Source organism: Oncorhynchus tshawytscha, linkage group LG04, assembly GCF_018296145.1.
Source record: "Oncorhynchus tshawytscha isolate Ot180627B linkage group LG04, Otsh_v2.0, whole genome shotgun sequence".
NCBI lineage: Eukaryota > Metazoa > Chordata > Actinopteri > Salmoniformes > Salmonidae > Oncorhynchus > Oncorhynchus tshawytscha.
The window spans coordinates 75,468,384-75,474,916 of record NC_056432.1 but is presented as its reverse complement, the minus strand read 5'-3'; positions in this window follow the sequence as shown (position 1 = coordinate 75,474,916).

Below are 6,533 nucleotides of genomic sequence, written 5' to 3'. Positions count from 1 at the left end.
AGGAAGCGATAATGGAGGTTGTAGAGGAGGAGATAAGGAACATGGTAGAGGAGATAAGGGAGTTGGTAGAGGAGATAAGGGAGTTGGCAGAGGAGGACATAAGGGAATAGCAGAAAAGGGAGGAGGGTAAAGGAGGATACAGGGGAGGTTGTAGATGAGGAAATAAGGAAGGTGTTAGAGGAGCAGATAAGAGAGATGGTAGAGAAGGAGATAAGGGAGGTGGTAGAGGAGAAGATAATGAAGGTGGTTGAGGAGGATATAGGGGAGGTGGTAGAGGAGCACATAAGGGAGATGGTAGAGGAGATAAGGGAGGTGGTAGAGGAGATACGGGAGGTGGTAGAGGAGATAAGGGAGTTGGCAGAGGAGGACATAAGGGAAGTGATAGAATAGCAGAAAAGGGAGGAGGGTAAAGGAGGATACAGGGGAGCTTGTAGACGAGGAAATAAGGAAGGTGTTAGAGGAGCAGATAAGAGAGATGATAGAGAAGGAGATAAGGGAGGTGGTAGAGGAGAAGATAATGAAGATGGTAGAGGAGGATATAAGGAAAGTGGTGGGGGAGGAAATAGGGGAGGTGGTAGAGGAGGATATAAGGAAGGTGGTAGATTAGGATATAAGGAAGGTGGTAGAGGAGAAGATAATGAAATTGGTGGTAGAGGAGGATATAAGGAATGTGGTAGAGGAGGATATAGGGGAGGTGGTAGAGGAGAAGATAATGAAGGTGGTAGAGGAGGATATAAGGAAGGTGGTAGAGGAGGATATAGGGGAGGTGGTAGAGGAGGATATAAGGAAGGTGGTAGAGGAGGATATAAGGAAGGTGGTAGAGGAGAAGATAATGAAGGTGGTAGAGGAGAAGATAATGAAGGTGGTAGAGGAGGATATAAGGAAGGTGGTAGAGGAGGATATAGGGGAGGTGGTAGAGGAGGATATAAGGAAGGTTGTAGAGGAGAAGATAATGAAGGTGGTAGAGGAGGATATAAGGAAGGTGGTAGAGGAGGATATAGGGGAGGTGGTAGAGGAGGATATAAGGGAGGTGGTAGAGGAGGAGATACGGGTTGTGGTAGAGGAGCAGATAAGGAAGGTGGTAGAGGAGGAGATAAGGGAGGTTGTAGAGGAGGATATAAGGTACATGGTAGAGGAGATAAGGGAGGTGGTAGAGGAGGAGAAAGGGAGGTTGTAGAGGAGGAGAAAGGGAGGTTGTAGAGGAGGAGATAAGGAACATGGTAGAGGAGATAAGGGAGGTGGTAGAGGAGATAAGGGAGGTGATATTGGAGATAAAAAGGTGGTAGAGGAGCAGATAAGGAAGGTGGTAGAGGAGCAGATAAGGAACATGGTAGAGGAGCAGATAAGGAAGGTGGTAGAGGAGGAGATAAGGGAGTGGTTAGAGGAGGAGAAATTGAGGTTGTAGAGGAGGAGATAAGGAAGGTGGTAGAGGAGATAAGGGACGTGGTAGAGGAGATACGGGAGGTGGTAGAGGAGATACGGAGATGGTAGAGGAGATAAGGGACGTGGTAGAGGAGGATATAAGGAATGTGGTAGAGAAGGAGATAAGGGAGGTGGTAGAGGAGAAGATAATGAAGATGGTAGAGGAGGATATAAGGAATGTGGTAGAGGAGGATATAGGGGAGGTGGTAGAGGAGAAGATAATGAAGATGGTAGAGGAGGATATAAGGAAGGTGGTAGAGGAGGATATAGGGGAGGTGGTAGAGGAGGATATAAGGAAGGTGGTAGAGGAGAAGATAATGAAGGTGGTAGAGGAGATAAGGGACGTGGTAGAGGAGATACGGGAGGTGGTAGAGGAGATACGGGAGGTGGTAGAGGAGATAAGGGATGTGGTAGAGGAGGATATAAGGAATGTGGTAGAGGAGAAGATAATGAAGATGGTAGAGGAGGATATAAGGAATGTGGTAGAGAAGGAGATAAGGGAGGTGGTAGAGGGAAGATAATGAAGGTGGTAGAGGAGGATATAAGGAAGGTGGTAGAGGAGGAGATAGGGGAGGTGGTAGAGGAGGATATAAGGGAGGTGGTAGAGGAGGATATAAGGAAGATGGTAGAGGAGAAGATAATGAAGGTGGTAGAGGAGGATATAAGGAATGTGGTAGAGGAGGATATAGGGGAGGTGGTAGAGGAGAAGATAATGAAGGTGGTAGAGGAGGATATAAGGAAGGTGGTAGAGGAGGATATAGGGGAGGTGGTAGAGGAGGATATAAGGAAGGTGGTAGAGGAGAAGATAATGAAGGTGGTAGAGGAGATAAGGGACGTGGTAGAGGAGATACGGGAGGTGGTAGAGGAGATAAGGGACGTGGTAGAGGAGATACGGGAGGTGGTAGAGGAGGATATAAGGAATGTGGTAGAGAAGGAGATAAGGGAGGTGGTGGAGGAGAAGATAATGAAGGTGGTAGAGGAGGATATAAGGAATGTGGTAGAGGAGGATATAGGGGAGGTGGTAGAGGAGAAGATAATGAAGGTGGTAGAGGAGGATATAAGGAAGGTGGTAGAGGAGGATATAGGGGAGATGGTAGAGGAGGATATAAGGAAGGTGGTAGAGGAGGATATAAGGAAGGTGGTAGAGGAGGATATAGGGGAGATGGTAGAGGAGGATATAAGGAATGTGGTAGAGAAGGAGATAAGGGAGGTGGTGGAGGAGAAGATAATGAAGGTGGTAGAGGAGGATATAAGGAATGTGGTAGAGGAGGATATAGGGGAGGTGGTAGAGGAGAAGATAATGAAGGTGGTAGAGGAGGATATAAGGAAGGTGGTAGAGGAGGATATAGGGGAGATGGTAGAGGAGGATATAAGGAAGGTGGTAGAGGAGAAGATAATGAAGGTGGTAGAGGAGATAAGGGACGTGGTAGAGGAGATACAGGAGGTGGTAGAGGAGATAAGGGACGTGGTAGAGGAGATACGGGAGGTGGTAGAGGAGATACGGGAGGTGGTAGAGGAGATAAGGGACGTGGTAGAGGAGGATATAAGGAATGTGGTAGAGAAGGAGATAAGGGAGGTGGTAGAGGAGAAGATAATGAAGGTGGTAGAGGAGGATATAAGGAAGGTGGTAGAGGAGGAGATAGGGGAGGTGGTAGAGGAGGATATAAGGAAGGTGGTAGAGGAGAAGATAATGAAGATGGTAGAGGAGGATATAAGGAATGTGGTAGAGAGGGAGATAAGGGAGGTGGTAGAGGGAAGATAATGAAGGTGGTAGAGGAGGATATAAGGAAGGTGGTAGAGGAGGAGATAGGGGAGGTGGTAGAGGAGGATATAAGGAAGGTGGTAGAGGAGAAGATAATGAAGGTGGTAGAGGAGGATATAAGGAATGTGGTAGAGGAGGATATAGGGGAGGTGGTAGAGGAGAAGATAATGAAGGTGGTAGAGGAGGATATAAGGAAGGTGGTAGAGGAGGATATAGGGGAGGTGGTAGAGGAGGATATAAGGGAGGTGGTAGAGGAGGAGATAAGGAAGGTGGTAGAGGAGGATATAGAGGAGGTGGTAGAGGAGGATATAAGGGAGGTGGTAGAGGAGGAGATACGGGTTGTGGTAGAGGAGCAGATAAGGAAGGTGGTAGAGGAGGAGATAAGGGAGGTTGTAGAGGAGGAGGATAAGGTACATGGTAGAGGAGATAAGGGAGGTGGTAGAGGAGGAGAAAGGGAGGTTGTAGAGGAGGAGAAAGGGAGGTTGTAGAGGAGGAGATAAGGAACATGGTAGAGGACATAAGGGAGGTGGTATTGGAGATAAATATGTGGTAGAGGAGCAGTTAAGGGAGGTGTTAGAGGAGTAAAGAAGGGATGTGGTAGAGGAGATACGGGAGGTGGTAAGAGGAGGAAATAAGAGATGTGGTGGGGGAGCAGATAAGGAAGGTGGTAGATGAGATAAGGGGAGCAGATACATGAGGTGATAGAGGAGATAAGGGAGGTGGTAGGGGAGGATATAGGGGAGGTGGTAGAGGAGCAGATAAGGAAGGTGGAAGAGGAGGAGATAAGGGAGGTGGTAGAGGAGGAGATAAGGAAGGTGGAAGAGGAGGAGATAAGGGAGGTGGTAGAGGAGGAGATAAGGAAGGTGGCAGAGGAGATAAGGGAGGTGGTAGAGGAGGATATAAGGGAGAGCTGGAGGGGGAGATAAGGGAGGTGGTAGAGGAGAATATATCGGACGTGGTAAAGGAGCAGATATGGAAAGTGGTAGAAGAGGATATAGGGGAGGTAGTAGAGGAGTAAATAAGGAAGGTGGAAGAGGAGGAGATAAGGAAGGTAGTAGAAGAGGATATAGGGGAGGTGGTAGAGGCGCAGATAAGGAAGGTGGTAGAGGATTAGAAAAGGGAGGTGGTGGAGGAGGATACAGGGGAGATGGATTGAGCAGGAGATAAGGAAGGTGGTAGAGGAGCAGATAAGGAAGGTGGTAGAGGAGCATTAGATATAGATGGAGATATGACAGCTAGAGTGAAAGGAGAAAGGAGTGAAAGGAGAAGAAAAAAAGAGGTGGAGATGAGAAAGTGTGAGAGGAGTGTATTTTTAGCAGCTGATCTGTCACCTGCGTTTGTGTTTCTGATCGCTGGCGTCCGTCAGACCACTGGAGCATGGCAGCCTTGGAACAACGCCAGGGAGACACGCACGCATACACACACACACACACACACACACACACACACACACACACACACACACACACACACACACACACACACACACACACACACACACACACACACACACACACACACACACACACACACACACACACACACACAGCACACACACACACAGCTGGTGTGTTTAAGCCATGTGTGGGGGTGTTTCTCTCTGGAGGATCCTGCTGTGGATCGGAGGCCTGGTTACCATGGTGACAGCATATTTTTCCAGAATCGCTCGTATCGATCCTCAGAGAGGCGTCGACGACCCAGCAAGACAAAGATAGAGGAATGTGTGTGTGTGTGTGTGTGTGTGTGTGTATGTGTTAACGGTTCTCTAGGTTGAAATCAGGTTCCAGAGAAAACTGGTTTCTACCTCAGCTAACAGGACGCTCTGTGGTCTTGCAGCAGAGGGTTAAAACACACTCTTCTTTCCTACATGTGTGTCTGTGTGTCTGTGTATGTTTGTATGTTGGTTTGTCTGTTTAGGTTACTACAAGCTCCACTCCGTACGTGCGTGGAGTAGCGAACACCACTTGGTAACATGGTATCCTCTCCTGTCCCACTCCCATTCACAAGGGTACAATAGCTACATTTTGAATTGTTGTCTTTTCATTTAGTAAACAACAAGGAAGAGTCGCATTCCCTTGCTAGTAGTAGCCTGCTAGTAGTTAGCTGCCAGCCTTGTCTGCTGGCTCTAGCCTTGCTAAAAACATAGCAAGCTATCTAACCTTTATAGCTTCCCACATCTCCATGTGAAATAATCAAATTCATAATAAAAAATATGCCCTGGCAAATATCCTTACACTTGCCGGTGAAACATAAAATATTATCCCAGTTTTGATATCCTGCTTGTGTATTCATTCATTCCCATGTCAGCTAAAATCGAACATCATGTTCACAGGTCATGGTCATGGTCACAGAGGATATAAAGCCACATGGCTAGCTAGCCGGCTACAGCAGGTTCTACCATTTCACAATATCCTGTGATCACTAGTTATTACTTCTAAATAAAATACCTTTTGGGTTGGGTTGTTGGGTTTTCTGGTTTTCTTCTCATTTGTGGTGAAAGCGAAAGAAGAGTCTCTTGTCTTCCCTTGCTAGCAAGTTGGCTAAACACTGCAAGCTAGCTAGCGTCCCACATCTCCATGTGAAATAATCAGATTTATAATGATATAATATGCCCTAGCAAATATTCTTATACTTGCCAGTGTAACCTACAACATTATCCTAATTTGATATGCTGCTTCAATGTATTCACTCCCATATCAGCGAAAAATCTAATCTAATCATTTTTTGTCATGGACAAAAGAAAAAGCACATGACTATCTGTTTTAGCTTAGAATAACGTTATCACTTCTAAACAACATATATTTTGGGAGGATTCTATGAGGCTACAATGTTGTTTGGTTTATTGTTTGAACAATCGCTGAGATTATATTTGGTTATCAATGCAAAATAGGCTACTTTGATGAATAGTTTATATAGCAGATTTTTTTATTTTTAAATGTAACCTTTATTTAACTAGGCAAGTCAATTAAGCACAAATTCTTATTTACAATGACGGTCTACCCCGACCAAACCCAAACCCAGACCACGCTGGGCCAACTGTGTGCCGCCCTATGGGACTCCCAATCACGGCCGGAAGTGGTATAGCCTGGATTCAAACCAGGGACTGAAGTGACCCCTCTTGCACTGCGATGCAGTGCCTTAGACCACTGCACCACTCGGGAGCCCTAAGGAATCAAGGAACCAAGCGACAACACTGCCCCCGCGGCAGCGGAAGGAATGATACGTTGGGTCTCAATACAGAGAGTATTACAAGGAGCCGTTTCCTTTGTAATGAAAAACTACATCGCAAAACACTGAGCTCTGCTCCGTTGGCCCTGTCTACGAATTCTCTGCCTTTTGTCTCACCGAG